This window comes from Eulemur rufifrons, chromosome 30 (genome assembly GCF_041146395.1).
Source record: "Eulemur rufifrons isolate Redbay chromosome 30, OSU_ERuf_1, whole genome shotgun sequence".
Classification (NCBI taxonomy): domain Eukaryota; kingdom Metazoa; phylum Chordata; class Mammalia; order Primates; family Lemuridae; genus Eulemur; species Eulemur rufifrons.
In genome coordinates, this window is record NC_091012.1 from 49,046,302 (window position 1) to 49,063,886 (window position 17,585).

Consider the following 17,585-nt stretch of genomic DNA (forward strand, 5'->3'; position numbering starts at 1 on the left):
ATCAGTTTACTTCAGGACTGGCTTGCAAATAAGTCTAATGTGTCTCTGGATACCACATAACGCATTCACTCAACAAATATTAAACACCTGCTACATCCAAAACACCAATCTAGGTGCTGGAGTTAAGGCAATATGAACAAGGCTGACAAATGCCCTTGCCCTCACTGAGTTTACATTCCAGCGTGGAGAAAGAGACAATCCATATAAGTGTATGTTTCATGGTGACAAGAGTTATGGAGATAAATAAAGCAGATTAAGGAGGAAAGAGAGGTTAGGGAGCAAGGGATATCATTTTGTATGTGAATAACCAAGGAAAGTTTCACTGAAAGGGTAATATCTGAGCAAAATATCCTGAAGAAATAAGGAATCAAGCCAGGCAAAGGGAACAGCAAGTACAAAGCCAACAAGGTGGGAACCTATTTAGGTTCAGTTTTCTCATCTGTAAAATGGATATAATATCCCCTGCCATTAAAGAATTAAAGGTAGTATATTACTTCAAGTACCCAACATGTGGAATGTACTCAAAAACTCTGATTATTATAGTAATCTTTGGGCCTACCATACTAGCAAAACCCTCAGCATATTGTCTGGCACACAGAAAACACTCAGATACCAATCCAAAGTGCTGAAAAAATCATAATATAAAAATAAATAAATAAAAATTTTAAGAAAAAGAAAACACTCAGAAAAAGTACGGGGTGAGTATTGCTTGGGACCAGAAGTGTTTCAGATTTCAGAACTTTTTGGATTTTGGAATATTTGCATTATACTTGCCAGTTAAATATCCCCCAAATCCAAAAATTCAAAATCTAAAATGTTCCAATTAATATTTCCCTTGAGCATGTTAGCACTCAAAAAGTTTCAGATTTTAGAGCATTTCAGATTTCAGGTTTTCGGATTTGGAATGCTCAACCTGTATTATCTAATCTCTGTAATAACCTATAAGGCAAGTGGGATTATACCTCATTTACAGCTAGAAAAGCTGAGGATCAGAGATTTGCCCAATCCTCTGCTAACTCCTAAAATTCCTATAAAGATATACAAACATACTCCACAATTAAATAGAGGGCTTAAGGCCAGGTGCAATGGTTCATGCCTATAATCCCACTACTTGGGGAGACCAAGGCAGGAGGATCACTTGAGGCCAGGAGTTGGAGACCAGCCTGGGCAACATGGCAAGACCCCATCTCTACAAAAAATAAGAAAAACTAGCTGGGTGTCATGGCATGTGCCTGTAGTCCTAGCTACTAAGGAGGCGAAGGCAGGAGGATCACTTGAGCCCAAAAGTTTGAGGTTGCAGTGAGCTCCACTGCACTCCAGCCTGGGCAACAGAGCAAGACCCTATCTCTTTAAAAAAAAAAAAGGGACTTAAAATACACTGCCAGGATGAAGAAACCATTCACATTAATGTCTACTTTTTAGCAGTATGGTAGTACAGCATCAAGAACTTGGTAGCCAGACTACTTGGGTTCACATAAAGGCTCTACCACTTCCTAGGTATGTATCCTTGGGCAAGTTTAAATTTTATATGCCTCCATTTCCTCACCAGTAAACAGGAAATAATAATAGTACCTACACCTCACAGGGTTGTTGGGAAGATTAAATGGGTTACTTTTTGACATCACTGCTATTTCAGTGCTTCACATATCTACTGTTAGTAGTAACAGCATAAAAGTAAAACAAAGAAACCACCATCAAAAAATTTCAATTTTCTATGGAGAACTTTTCAAATTGTAAAGATACTGGAAGTAGAAAAGCAGCAGAAAAGGAAGGCTAGGAAAAAAATGAAAAACAAAACATCACAAGCTGGCATCATAATGTTGCCTGATTTAGACCAGTTTACCTGAATAGATTGTCGCTATTAGAATTATTGTCCTTTTAGACACTACCTTTGAGGTAGTGAGACATATGCCAACAATGTTTTGAATAACATTTTGTTTCAAAGTGTTTTATAAAAAGGTTAATTCCTTAAAACGAATTCAGATGTCACTTTACTGAGGATTAAAACAGTACAAAATAACAAACTTCATTATCTCCCTGCCACTCAATCCTTTTCTAGGTGTTACTTGATGTTTATTATAAAATATGAAACATATCATGTTCAACTTCAAACTGAGGATGATTTATCCTCCATCAGTTCTTGGTAGAAAATAAGTTTCTCTCCTACCTAATCCTCAAATGTTTTCTGACTACTTTGAGAAATTTAACTTTGCCCCACATCTTATCCATTTAGAATTCTTGTCTCCTTTTATTCTCTTTCTCCAACGAAGGTATCACTATGAAATCTATAAATCATCCCACTGGGAGGCAGTGTATCACCGTGTAAAGAAGTGTTCTGTAATTAGGCAGAACTGGATTTAAAAGTAAGCTCTGCCACTTACTAGCGGAGTGATCTTGGGTAAGTCTCTTAACCATTCTGAATCTCAATAAATTAAAATACCCACCAACTACCTCTGAGGGTTATTATAAGAAACAAAAAATTAAATTTTAAGGAGCCTAGTACAACTTGCCATATAGTAAGTAGATGTAGTAAATGGATCCTTTCAAGACAAATTTTATCATTAATACAAAGCCAACGAGGGGAAACTACTTCTCTGCCAACATATAGCTCTTAAATATGAATACTAATAATGCAATTATAATGCAGGGTTACATTTCTTTAAAAAATGAAAGTTTTAATTCACTTACCATTTGAGAACCTGTATAATATACACTGCACAATGATAAGGATTCAAAATCAGATAGAAACATAGTTCCTAGACTGAACTCTTATTAATAAGAGATAAATTTGGATATTTGTTAATATTATACACTTAAACACTATGTATTTATACACAAACACAAAATTTCTTCTCAGGTTAGAAACCTATTTTTCTGCAACAACTTAGAAAACTGCTTTAGTCTAACTTCAAAGAAGTAGGAACAAATTCCCTATCAAAAAAACTTTTCTAATAAAATCCCATATTGTCCAAATATTTAGAATACCCAAATATGAACACAATTACTGAATATTCCTCAATGAACACTAATACTTTATGTACTGATATTTAATCAAAACTCAAAAAAGTACATATACTTAGAACTGGAAAAATCCATTTGTCATTGACAAGTTTGCTTTTCAAAAACACACCTTCATGCTTCTGCTTCCCTGCCAGCCATGGCTACCACCACTTCCTCAATTCTCCTGCCAGGAGTAAAGTCTGAAGAATGTCTTTTGGCCTGAATGAGTGGTGGAAACAGGGAGGGACATATTGCAAAGGAAAAATATTATGGCTTTGCTAATATTTCCTACATTTTGTCTCCTTTAGTGTAGAACGGAAATTCTCAAAGGTTCATGTTCCTATCTTTAATACTATTTCTTTAGAGCACAAAAATGTCTTTTTTTAGTAAAAGGATATTAAATGTGTTCTTTGTAATAACATTCTAGTCTCCATGAAGTTTGCAAATTAGGTACAAGGCAGTAGACACACTGGTGACTGGAAAAACTCTCCTCGCTTTTGAGAAAACGAAAATGTTAGAAATCTAAGGAAAGGATATCATATCCCAATTCTGAAATGGAAATACTTCAAATATATCAAATCTCAATCATACACACACACACACACACACACACACACCACATAGAAAATGAATGTAATAAGTGTCATATACTGCTAGAAAGAAATTTCAAGCTAACATTCCAACAAGAATCCAAGGTCAAAAATTAAAACACGAGTATGTATAAATTTAACTTTCCATTTAAAATCACACATTTAGAATGTGAAATAAAGACACACACACAAAAGAGTCCCAAACAACAAAGTGATCATTAATTGCCTCTTGCTTTTACACAGAATCATAACACCATTTAGAAGGTCTCAACCTTTGGATGACAGTAAGTGCTTATACAGGATGATCATGGGCTCTTTTAACTTAGTTTATTAACCACCACCAAAGACTAAAGCATTCCAAGGCCACATTAAAGTCCTCAATTGTTTTTGTTTTGTTTTCTTGGTTATTGTGCCCCTAAAGTTTTCCAGAGCAGTCCTTACTTTTCAATTCTTGTCACTAATCTCAAATTAAGGACACTGTCAAAACTGCATTGATGGTGATTGGTTTTAGCTTAATATTCTTTAACATAGAGTAATTGAAGTACATATTTCTTTAAATAGGTATGTTTAACCCTTTTGTTCTGGGAGGCCTAGGAGGGAGGATTGCTTGAGCTCAGGAGTTTGAGACCAGCTCTGAGCAAGAGCAAGATCTCCATCTCTACAAAAAAATAGAAAAACTTAGCCGAGTGTGGTGGTGTGTGCCTGTAGTCCCAGCTACTTGGGAAGCTGAGGCAGGAGGATCGCTTGAGCCCAGGAGTTTGAGGTTGCAGCGAGCTATGATGACACCAATTCACTCTCCGCAGGGCAACAGAGCACGACTCTATTTGGGGGGGGGGGGAGTGGCTTTTGTGCTGATAAAATGGAACTGACTGTATTCCCTCAGAGCAGAGACTATGTATGTAGTTTACCATTCTATATCCCACCTCTTGTAGGCACTTTAAGCACCAACTGATTTAACAATGAACTCTTGAGCACCTGATAAAATGCACACATACATTTTGTATAATACACAATTTCAGTGTTCAGGAACCTCCATCCTATCCATGCACCCCCGCTTAAAAACCAGCAACATAGTTTTTTAAAAATCCAACTGTATTCATTTCATGTAATAAAACCTCCCCAAAACAGTCTTTTTTCTACCATAGTCACTATACAGGCCACAAATTCCTTCATCTGGTCAGAAATGCAGTCCCCTTCAAGCTATACCTTCTCATAATGGTTATAATGAACTAAATGAAATACTTTTAAAAATTGAACAGACCTACTTACTGACTTCCTATAAGACAGTGACACCAACAAAACCTCCAAAATGAACTAGCTAGGGGGGAAAAACACAAATTACTCAATGAAATATTAAAATAGCCAAGTATGAAAACAAAACTGGAAGTTCCCTTAAGATCAGACAGATCTCTACCACTCACCTCCACTCAAGAAGGGGAAAAAAAGATCTTAGTTTACAATATAATAGGCCCACTATTGTGCAGAAATAATTTCTCCACATTTAAATTCATCTTCAGTAATTTCTTTTTTTTTTTTGCGGGGGGCGGGGGAGAGCAGTACCACAGCATAAACAGGCCAGAAATACAAAAATAACCACAGAAATCATAATAAAAGAGGACTATTAATTTTATGAAATGACACATCAATCTCTACAAAACTTAACTCTCAAATTATGTCACAGAATCAATTTAACTTCAGATAAGTTTCTACACTGGACATTTTTCTTTCTTTTGTAATACCACTTCTACCTGGTCACAAAATTATTTCTCTTCTTCCAGCTGTCTTCAGAAAAAATTTTCCACAGAACTCCTATGAAATATCATACAATCTGCACTTATTCCTACAAAAATCATAACGGGAACCTGAGTAAGGTAAGGAAAACAAACTCAGATGTAGTTATCTTGGGAGTTTTTTTTTTTTTCTTCTTTTTTAACTTAGGAAGGTGCTTTTCAACATTAAGACATATAATCACCCCAGTCAAATAGCCACTTTGAAAATTCAACTGGAAATTCTCCTGGATTTAAAAAAACACTGTCTTGTCTTTTATTACTAACCCTGCACCAATAAAAACTCCCCCAAAGAGTAAAAATAAACAAACTCTCAGAATATGGCAATTTAAAGTAATTTAAATCACTTTCACACCCACAGAAATCTCTGTAGGGGTTGTGAATCCCTTCGTACCATTTACTAATTGGGCAAGTTACTTGACCCCCCCCCCCAAAGCTTTGGTTTTCCCTTCTGAAAAGGGGGTATTAATTAGGGTCATCATACATCCTAGTTTCTCTGGGACAGTCCTAATTTATGCTATTATCCCAGCATGCCATCCAGGTGATGTCCCCTTTCACTCTCAAAAGTATCCTGGCCTGAACAATAAATCTTACTGGTCATCCTACCTCATAGGGTTATGAAAATCAAATGAGCTAATATACCTAAAGCATTTGTAAGAGTATCTGGCTCATAATATAAGAGTTCGGGTTAGTATTAGCTATTGTTAATGTTAGTCACTGTCAATAACATTTTATAAAAAGGTTTTGAATTATATAATGAACAGTGCTCCCACAACATTTCTTTTTACAAATAAAATTATGCATTTAACTTTCCACATTCAATTCTTTAAAACAAGTAGCACTAACAGCTTGAAATCAACACTAATCAATTTATCCCACAGAGATGGCAATACCATCAACTGCATTCCCATTTTATCATACATAAATTTCAATAGAGACTATATTCGGGTTACTAGCAGGAAAGTGACTGTGAAAAGTAAAACTTTGCTTAGTGCCAAACCAAATCCCTTAATATTCTAGCCTTTCTCAACTAGGGTTCCTCATGTTAACAACAGAACTCAGACAATGACTTGAGTGACTATTTTCTGAACTCTCCCAAGAATGGTACCTAACTAGTATCTTTCTAGATGTGCAGGAGAAAAACTAATTCATTATATTCAACGGATGCCTTGGGGAGTAATTCTGTCATGGAACACCAGTTCTTAGTATCCTTGGAATACAAAGGAGAAAATGTAGATGAAAAGACTCAATATTGAACAATCTAGGTAGAAGACTACTGTTCATCACCTGGAAAAAGTATTTCCTACAGGATGAAGCTTAAGGAAACAATCAACATAAAATATATAAATTTAGCTGGTATAGTGGTGCACACCTCTAGTCCCAGCTACTCAAGAGGCTGAGGCTGGAGGATTACTTGAGCCCAGGATTTTGAGGCCAGCCTGGGCAACACAGCAAGACCCCGTCTCTAAAAAAAATAAATTTTTTAAAATTTAAAAAATACATATAAATTTGATTCATGGATATGAAAAGCACTAATATATATTCACTTATACCTCAACTCCACGAATTTATCTTAGGTCAGAAATCCAACATCCAGTACTCCTTCAGAAAAGAAAAACTCTAGTTATAATTTATGAAAAGCAGGGAGGAAGAAGAAAACTAAGACCAACATATTGATCACTAATGAACCTAATCATCTGTGGCCCTGATACTATTTATCACCTGATAAAGATAAAGACAAGAAAATTTAATAAAGTGAAAGATGAACAGAAAGTAGAAGTAAACAGAAGAGATATTAATAGAAAAAAAGAGAATGTTTGAGGTACTATTAAATAACAGAAAAAAAAATCTCCCTACAGAATCAGAGCACTGAATTACTAAAAGATTAGCCTAAATTTTTACTTCAAATCTAACCACCCAATAAACAAACTGAAGGACTGGGAATCTATCCTCAGACACACTTAACCTCCATTTTGGACAGAGCACAAATGACATAAAGAAAAAAAATCTGTGAGACCACTCCAAAATCTCCCTAGTTTGTCTCACAGTATGCTCCCCCCTACAAAAAAAAGTCAAGAATACAATTCAACATATTATCAGACAAACTTTAATAAGCACATTCAAATAAAACCAAAGCTCACATTTACTTCAACCGTTAGTATAAAAAAAATACAATATAGATCTCTTATCAGGCAGCAACTCATCAGACCCTAATTAAAAATTTGCATTTATCTTGCACTACACATGAAGAAAAACCTTGATTTTGTAAAATGTAAATAATAATGCACGCTTTCTGATGATAGATAGCCCAAGACCTAAACCAGATATGGGAAACAACTGAGTTTAACAAAAAAGCACAAAGGTTTTGAGGCCAGGCTAATCTGGGTGGGCATGAATCCAAGGCTGTCAATTATTATCATGTGACTTTGGACAAGTCATTTACTCTCTGAGAGCCTCAATTTCACCATCTGTAAAATGATAAGAACAACCTATCTTGCAAAGTGGTTGAAAAGATTGAACAGAAGATTAAAACATAGTTATTGGCATTCAAAAGGAACTCAATTGGCAGTCAAATTAAGTTTCATCAAAATGTTACAGGTCGAACCCTACTGCAACAAATGTTATTCTTGCAAAAATGTAAATAGGACTTACTTCCCCTCCCAACAATGTCCAACACAATTTAAACAACTTCTTACAGAGGAATTTTACATTTGAGTTGTCCATTAATTTATCCAGAGCTTACAGAAATCTCCCTAGTTTGTCTCATCAAGCCTAGTCGTGTATTTTCCAACTAAAATACAGTCGTGCGCTGCATAATGACATTTCAGTCAACAACAGACCCCATGTATGATGGTGGTCCCATAAGATGACCATTTTTCATCTTTCATACCATATTTTTACCATTTTTTATGTTTAGATACACAAATACTTACCACTGTGTTAAAATTTTATACAGTATTCAGTATAGTAACATGCTGTACAGGTTTATAACACAAAAGCAAAAGGCTATACAATATAGCCTAGGTGTTTAGTAGATTATACCATCTAGGTCTGTGTAAGTACACTCTTATGTTCGCACAACAAAATGGCCTAAAGATGCATTTCTCAGAAAGTAAGCCCGTCATTAAGCGATACATGATACATAACTATAATAAAAAAGAACAGACTATCAACATTATTCATCCTCTCTTTCTTTCGGAAAAGTGTAAAACAATTTCAATAATCTCTTGACTTACTATGAAAGACTTCTTGGTGTTTACTAGTCAGTATCAAAGAACTACAGCAAGCATACATTAAAAACAATTCAGGTAGTAGATTCCTATAGCTGCGAAAGATGTATAGATTTTTTTAAATGCACACACATAAAAATTACTCCCCACCAAACACCACCACTTACATTGAAGAAACATAAAATTTGGTTAAATCAAATGCAAAGCAGGCAACTAAAGAGACTAAAAAATCAAACTGACAATTTTGCTTTCTCACATATCTTTGCCAAACAAACCATGCAATAACCACTATTTGTGATACCTGGAGATCTAAAAAATTATTATACAAGGACAGTATTGAACCACAAATTAAAAGTCCTAAACATATATCAATGTACAAAACTTCAAAAGAAAAATGTAAAAGAACTTTTAAATTAGCCTGTATCTTTAAAGTTCCTTCTTTATTCTTCACCAATTAATCACATTTCAGTATATATTGATGCCCCCAGCTAACTAGGACTGTTCCTTTTCTTTGCTATTCTTCCCCAACTCCCAAAACAGTGCTCCACTATATAGTAAACTGTAAATTTTAATTTAATGTTAATTTTAAGTTCAAAAGTTAACTTGCAGCATCAAAAACTGAGTCTTCTATTATAAAGAACTCAAAGCAAAAAGAACATGGTATTCACTGTTTACTACCTTCCCACACATGACTGTGGGTGGTATCAGTTAAATATGCAGAATATTAAACATTACTAAACTGTCTGTGGCATATTTTCACATCTAACCCTATATTCTCAAAGGAACAGAGATGAGCCTGAGCCTGCCCCCCCAACCCCACTCCATCCATTTTAATTCATAGGTCCTCAGGTGACCACAAAAGTAAATAAGGTCAAAAAAGAAAACAATGAAAAAGAAATGTAGAGGTTAATTTCATTTAAATCTTACTGAAGTGTTTGGGCTTTAAAAAATCCTAACTAAACTTCAAAGTTACCAAACTCATAATGTACTGGTTTAGTAGTTTAAGCTATTGCCTCACCACAATAAAATATCTGATGCCACAATCTGCATCATCTACTTAAGAATATTTGCATATGAATAAAATTTGAAATATGTAACGTATCTTCCCTTAACATTCTTCTAAAGCTAGAAGACTGAATATGAAATATACAAACAGACTAATGTTAACAATTATAAAATGTCTGTTCCTAGACTGGGGTGGAATTTTGCTATAATGATGATTAGGGAACACACTTAACCAAATATAAAAATTAAACATCCATTATTTTCTATTCCCTTCAGAACTGTGACATATATTCCAAAATACATCTCAGAGGAAAGAAATAAACCTAACACTGAACAATACAAAATTGCAAAAAATAAGGCACTTACCTTAAAAGAATTTAGGAGCAGTTCATGAATACATTAATTAAGGAAACCAAGGGTTTTAACTGCAATGCACTTTTACTGCTTATGGGTAATGCTCAGAATAACAGAAAGTATTAGATATTTTACATATCATCTTTTAACTCACTATAGCATCGGATCATTAAAGAGGGGGTGATTTAAATCATTTTAAATGTAAATATTCACTTTCATATCAGTTTAAAAAACCCACTTCATCCTCCCTGCCAGTCTGATACCTTAGAATTCTATAGTTATTTCACAGTGGGAAGGTATAGCTAATAAGTACGTTTCTTTTCCAATCTGCTTCTCTACTCAGTCATTAAACACTAAATACTGAAACTGAATTCAGCTACCTCGGATCTTCCTACCAGGAATGCTCCCTATGGCACCCCAATCCCTTCCACTGTCACTTATTCCAACTGCCAAAGCCCCTCCTATTAATAGTAAATCCCTTTCATACTGACTCACTGTAACTCTAACTTGATGAAATAGACACCAAAGAGAATTTACAAAATTTGCAAATGGATTTTTCCTATTTTCAAAGAATTTAAAAGGAAACTAAACATTAAGCACATTCAGACTAAGTTACAAACATGTAAAGTTGAACCAATTCATAAGCATTTATGTGACTGATTCTATATTGGTTCAATTTAAATATATTTTTGAAAGTTTTGCCAGGCATTATGTAATTACTTATACACAAAGCTAATACACAAGGTTAAATTTCCCATGTAAGTAATTTTGATATGTAGATATAAACTAAAGTCATTACATCAAGACTGCAATGCAATTTGGAAATTTTTCTTCAAAAATTTTTCTAACTATGGAAGTTTTTAAGTACACACAAGAGTAGAATAATAGTAACAATGAGCTCTCCTGTAGTCATCCAGCTACAATAATCAACTCAAGGACACTTTTGTTTCATCTCTACCTCCTATGCCCTCCCTCTCCCCATTATCATCCACAAAAAGAATTAAGAGGAAGACAGTATATTCGGTAAGTACGCGGAGAAAAACCCAAAGATAACAGAAGTATCAAAGAGTAGCAAGTTAAGTCAAAAATCCAACAATGTAACTGTACAGCTACCCTACACAACTTCTTTGTAGATGATAAATTTCTTTAAGAATTCAGTTAAACACAAAGAACCATTTTTAAGAATTTTAATGAAGTCCATCCATAAAACCCAAAGGACATATTTAAAATTACACTTAAAAGGATAAATAGGACTGTGATGAAGATGTGCAATTAGCTTGCAATTAGCTTGCATTCACACAGCACCTTAGCTCAAAACGAAAAAAAAACAGACTATTTAACATGATGTGTCATAAAATTACAATTCAAACACTTGACAAACACTTACATCTTAAACTGGTCCTTTTGATACCTAACTATAGATTGATATCAACGTAGAAATAAAACCAGGCATTTTAACGTAGAAGTGGTTTAAAATGTTCAAAATTAACCCCACTGTTCATTGGGAAGTATAATAGAAGCCAAGTCTAAACTACCTGAATTGTATGTCTAAGGACATATAGAAATGTATCCAGTTCCCAGGGTCGTTTTTTTTTTTTAAAAAAAAAATAAGTTCACATACACCCTTAAACGCAACGCGCTAGGCTACAGACAGAATTAGGAGACCGCCTCCTGCTTTTGCTCCTAACCAATACGCAGAGAGAGAAGGTTGGCAGGAAAGTGCTGCGAGGACAGTAACAAACACCAGCAGCTCCCGAGCAGGCCCTGCTAGAGCCAGGAATGACGCACTTCGGTAACCCGACTCTTTCTCCCCTCCACCCCCGCCCCCAGCAGCGGTGCTGACACCGCCAACAGCCCGGAGTAGGAAAAAAGACAACAGAAAAAAGACAGAGGTTGGACCGCACCAGGTTTCATCAAGAAACCTCGATTATTCCTCTTTCGACACTAACCACTAGGACTAAACAGGAAAAGAAGCTTCGTGCTTAAGCAAGTCCCATCATGGTGGTTTAAGAGTCACTAAATTAAGCTGATAATGAGTCCAATCCACAGAGACAAATACAGGGTGTGGCTGCTGTGAAATACGGCGGTCCGTGGGAGAAAAGGGGTATGGAATTTACACTCCAGTGTGAAGGGAAGACGAGGCTGGGGGGGGGGGGGGGCGGCCCGCGCATTTTAAGGAACCATTGCAAACCAACACAAGCTTCTCGTTTACTTAAACCTAACCATACAGATCAAAAGTTTCTAATAGATATATCCTGTAAACTGTAAATAACCATTTAATCAAACACCATGACCCTCTATTTAAAAACTACATCCGAGAAAGCAGGGAGAGGGAAGGGGGTGGTAGGAAACAACATAAAAAAACATTCTAGGCCACAGAGGAGAAAGTCTCACAAACCGGATGAAACTACTAATGCAATATTAAAAATTAAAGCCGAACACTGAAGCACAAAAAAAAAAAAATCACACGACAACCTATTACAGTTAAGGATTAAAAATAAAATGACATACACCAAGGAGGAGCGGAAACTAAATGTCGAAAGTACAGCGGTTTATAAAAAACTAAAGGCAAAACAGGACATTCTCTCTACAGGGGGAAAAAAAAAAGGCCGAAATCAACAATACGTTTACGATTCTAGGCCAGAAGAAAATGGGAACGGGGCTCAAAGTTTTGCGGAACTACTTGATGCTGTTTCCCACACCTTCTCACTCCCATGGCCCATCCGACCCTTTCCGTCCCAAAATCGCCGTCCACAGATCTCCGGATACGTGGTAGAAGAAAAAAAGAAAGTCGACCCCAAGCAAGAATAAAAGTGTGGAGGGAAAAAGCAGAGGCTGCCTACCTGGGGCAAGGATCAGCTCAGTTCGTGCCTTTAGAAAGACAGTGCGGGTGGGGGTGGGAATGAAAAGCAGCACTAAAACTAAAACAAAAGTGGCGCCAAAACCCCCCAACAAACAGCCTTCCACTCCCGCCCTTCCCCCCTCCGCCCATGCCAGGCAGGCAGGGCCCCCTTCGGGGCAAGGTCTGCGCGCGGGGGCCAACACCGCCAGACCCCAGCCTATTTATAAAATTGTTGCCCTAAGAAAACTGACCGAAGTCGGGCCTCGGAAGGGATGGAGAGATCGATGCCAATCGCTTTCCCAAGCAGTTCCCCCACCACGCGCTGGAGATGATGGGGCGGGGGAGAAGCAGAGGGGCCCGTCACATGAATGTTGTTCCCTCTCTAGGAAGGGAGGAAGAGAGGGAGGGAGGGGAGGGAGGGAGTAAAGGAAGGAGGGGAAGAGAGAAGGGAGGGGGCACGAGGGAGGGGTGTGATCAGAGTAGATTTTCCCTCGCCTCCCTCGGTCCGAGGCCCAAATATACACAACTGAGCCTCCTCTTTCTCCCCTCCCCCCTAGGTTCCCAGCACCACCATTTTGCTCTCTGCCTTCCCCTCACCACGATACCGCGCTCTCCCCCACCCCAGCCACGGCCTCCCCGGCTTTCCTCCCCCGACTACGGCTCGCACCCCACCCCACCTCCAGTTTTGGCTCTCCTCGGCTTAAGAGCCTGCTGGAGAAAAGGAACCTAAATCTAATGCTACACAGAGAAGCGGAGCCTCCATCTTGCGCTGCTCCGCGTTCTCCATTTTGGGCCACCCATGGGGGGGGTCTCCGTTGAGGCCCCGAGGGAGAGTTGGGCGAGGGAAGGAAGAGAAAATCTTCAGCGAGGGTAGTCGAAAAGAAGAGTCCTGCGGTAGAAAGCCACTCTAGGAGTAGGAGGTAGGCAGGAAGGGGGGCTGGAAGTTCCTTGGAAGTGTTGGGGTAGCGACTTGGGGGGAGAAGGGAGAAAAGAGGGCTGGGGGTGACGCGGGAGCGAGGAAGGTTCTCTCCACCTGGACTTAGTCACCCACTCCATGGCTGCCCCCCAAGGGGGCAAAGGAAGCAGAGGGGAAATTAAATGGCAACAGAGTGCCCAACCTCTTTCCCTCCCAACTCCTCTCTCTCGCCCTGTTTCAACCATACACACCTCACGGTGGGCTCCGCGCCCTCCGGGTGCCCCTCCAAACTTCTAGAAGCTTCGCCTCCGCCATTTTATAACTTACCTCCCCCCTCAGCGTACACAGAGGCAGCAACGAGACTGTTCGCCTCCCCCACTCCTCCTTCCTTCTTTCTCAGGCCGGGGGCTTCTTCACCCCTGGGCTGGTACAAGATTTTTTCCCCTTCCTCTTCTTTACACCCTCGAATTCTACTCAGGGACGGAAGCTCCCGCGGTTCTAGAGCGGTGGGGGGTTTTGAAAGTGGCGGTCGGATCCGGCGGGTTTTTTTTTTTTTTCTTTTTTTTTTTTTTTTTTTTTTTTTTTGGTGGCGCTTCGGGATTGTTTGGGGTGTTCGCTCTTCGGCGACTTGGAGGCGAATGGAACGCGCAGGCGCCATCTGTCGGCCACGAACCCGCGCCTGGCTCCCGTTGGGAGGGAGCGGCATCTAGCGACAGAGAGCTGGCACTGCAACGCCTGGCTCCCAGCCCTCCCACCCAGCGTCCTCCTCCCAGTCACCGACCAATCGTGGCCCACTGACTCCCGGGTTCAGCGTCTCCGACGCCGCCTGCAAACGAGGCGCCCGCAGGGGCGCGCCGCCGAGTGGGGTAAACAAGGTGCCGTGCCCGCGCCTGACTTACTCATTCGTTTGGCCGCGCTTCCGCCGTGGACTCCATCGAGCTGTCTTTATTGGGGGTTTCAGGGGAGGGCGATAGGAATGTCCGGGGGAGCCCTGGGCCGTGGGAATTCAGAGGCTAGGCTCGCTCGGGAACTCGTTCCCTGGGTCCCTCTGCCCCTCGCGCAGCTCCAAGGTGGCAGCCCAGTCGGGCATCACCCTTCGAAGTCCCCTCTTTTGACACGCCCCGGCGAGGGGTCTGCGGCTCTAGTTCCCAGACCCTCGCTGCACCCTCGTCCCTACCCCTAATCACCAAAAGAACCAACTCCGCCTGCCTCTGGCACCTGATCCTAAGTGGTGTAACGGGTTTTTTTGTTTGTTTGTTTGTGTGGTTTTTGGGTTTTGTTGTTTTGTTTTTTTTTTTTTCTTTTGCTTCGGGTGTGGGGAGAAAGCGAGCTGATTCTCTGGCAGGAAGACTGGCCCTGGAAAAGAAAAACAATTTTCTTTGCAATCCACTATTCTTGTCTACGAGAAAACGTGGTCTCTGTCTCCAAGGTTTAGGACTCTTAAGGAACTGAGCTACTAGGCTAGGCCGGGCGCTCCACCAATTTGTTCGCCACTCTGGGGGCGGGGGAGGAGATAGGACGAAGCTAAGTGGAGGGAAATCGAAATTTGGGCAGAAGGCATCGAGGGGGACCTACCGGGTTTTCCCTGCCTCCCCCGCGCATCCACTGCCTTCCTGAAAGCGTGGGCGGGGGCGGCCTCCCAACCTTGTTAGGAATTTAGGTTCCTTCTCATCCTGCCTTCCCAACCCTCCCCCAATGTTTGAAGTGTGAAAGGACCCCTTCCGCTCCTTCGACCGCAGTTAACTCCAAGTCTTTATCACCCCTGTTTTTTTTTTTTTTTTTTTGGTTGTTTCTAATCCAGTGTACTGGACCTTTGACCGCTGAGAGTTCTCTATGCGGGGGAGAAAAACGGGGAGGGCCCCTCTGAAGCGCCACTTTTCCTAGGGCAGGAAGAAGTGACCTATTACAGTGTCTCCATTACTGTTACAGAAGTTCCTACGTTCATACAATAGTGTTTGGTTAAGAGCTCTTCGTTTATGTTTATTTTGTTAAATTTTGATTAAAATATACGTTATTAATACATAACCAACCAAATTTTCCAAATGAGAAATATTGTAAGCCCCGTGTCAATCGTAAAGCTTTCACCCCATATCACCTCTAAAGCATTCATGGTGCAATATAATGATTATTTTCAGTCTTTAAATTATATTCTTTCCACGTCTGTGTCTCTTCCATCCTGTGTACTTATTTTTTTTCTGCAACTTTAAAAAAAAAGTTATGGTATATTTAATCAACTAAACAATAAAAGTTAAACAGAAACATCTAAATATCAATAACAAGAAATAAAGTCTGAGACATTTTTACTTACCTCTAAAGCTTTGGGGAATGGAATACTATTCAAAATAAATTTCCATTTCTTTTATAGACCGTGTTTGGTAGAATGCTATATACAGTTTTTAATAGATTCCAGTTACAGAATGATGCAGCTAGAACATTAAATGGGGAGTAGTGGAAAATTTACAGAGTTATATAAGTTAATACAAAATTCCACTTGAAGTAATACAAAAATTGGGCTGTGTACCAAATCATTTTACATTAATTTAATTCAATTGTGCCAATTTAATATCAATTGATATTAAATGATTTCCAGTTTTAGTATTAGCTGAAAACTACTGATTTTTCTGCTCCAAACGTCACATTTATAGTACATGGCACGAATAGTTTTTCAACTATTTTATAAATTTATGTTCTCAGTTGATTGTCTATGTAGCAACTGAGACTTTAAGCAATTTTATACTTTGAACAAAACTGAAAAGTTTCTCTGGTAAACTTGCTCTTATTTTGTGAAAAATACCACTGAAGAAGAGTAATGACTGTAGCTGGTATAACATCAGAAATAAATTTTGCAGCAAATTTTTACTGACATTTGCGAACATTTCACAGTATCCCCACCCCCGTTTTTTTGCTAGAGCTCATTCAAAAAACAATCAAGCCTTCAATATGTACAGATCACAGTGCTATGTGCCCCAGTCCTATCCTAAGAAGTGGAGTTTATTTCATAAGGCACCAAAAGACCTAAAGAGTTCACCCTTCGAATTTGAAGACAAAGTAAGAAAATGCCATCAAATGAAATATGTTACTGATGTAAAATAAGCTTAATCTTAATTATTTGTAACATGTCCTTCATGAGATAATATTGTAAGGACAAAAGCTCTGGGTGCCTGATAAGAAATACTGAAAAAGGAGAGATGAATAGTTAGAACTTACAAACATTTGATACTGTGTAAAGGGCAAGACACTATTTCATGCAAAAATATTCCGGGTCACTAGAAATTCATACCCCACAGTGTACCAGAGATAATCCTTCAGGTTTACCATAGTCTGAATAAAACATCCCAGAATTCTCTTTGCTCTGACTCCATGCAAATGGAACAAATTTCTGATTATAAATTAGATTTTCCAGATAGTCTCCTACTCTGGATAGCATACATATATATTTTGTATTTTCTCTCATTCCAAACATAACCTAAAACCCAGAAACCTACAGATACATAAATTTGAGTCTACAGAATTTAAAAATTATGTATAGCAAAATACCATAAACAAGGTCAAGAGATACACTACAAACTGTGAGAAAATATTTGCTACATGAATGAAGAAGGCTAATCTAAATATATGAAGAACTTTAACAAATCAATAAGATAAAAAAACTACAATAGGAAAATGAACAAAGGCTATATATAAACAGCTTATTGGAGAAGAGATACAGATGGCTAATAAATACCTAAAACAGTGCTCAACTTTATTCACCAGTAAGAAATGCAAAGTAAATACCACTTCTCCTACCAGATTGGTAGAAATTTAAATTTTTGATAATAGTGTTGGTAAAGAACTAAGAACTCTCATATACCATTGGGGGAG

General features: G+C 38.6%; 1 protein-coding gene and 1 long non-coding RNA gene across 3 annotated transcripts in view; one reads left to right on the top strand and one right to left on the bottom strand.

The window, feature by feature from the left end:
• The window catches only part of STAG2 (STAG2 cohesin complex component), a 130,669-nt gene extending 116,418 nt beyond the window's left edge, over positions 1-14,251 (bottom strand). For both annotated transcript variants that reach the window (XM_069464064.1, XM_069464063.1), the window contains exon 1: positions 14,052-14,251. The gene's annotated coding sequence lies outside the window, so the exon portion shown is untranslated. The remainder of the gene's footprint in view (positions 1-14,051) is intronic.
• On the top strand, positions 13,580-15,689 carry LOC138378698 (uncharacterized). The gene is made up of 2 exons (XR_011231963.1): positions 13,580-13,728; positions 15,526-15,689. It is a non-coding gene; the product is annotated as an uncharacterized lncRNA (long non-coding RNA).
• Positions 15,690-17,585: the final 1,896 nt, after the last annotated feature.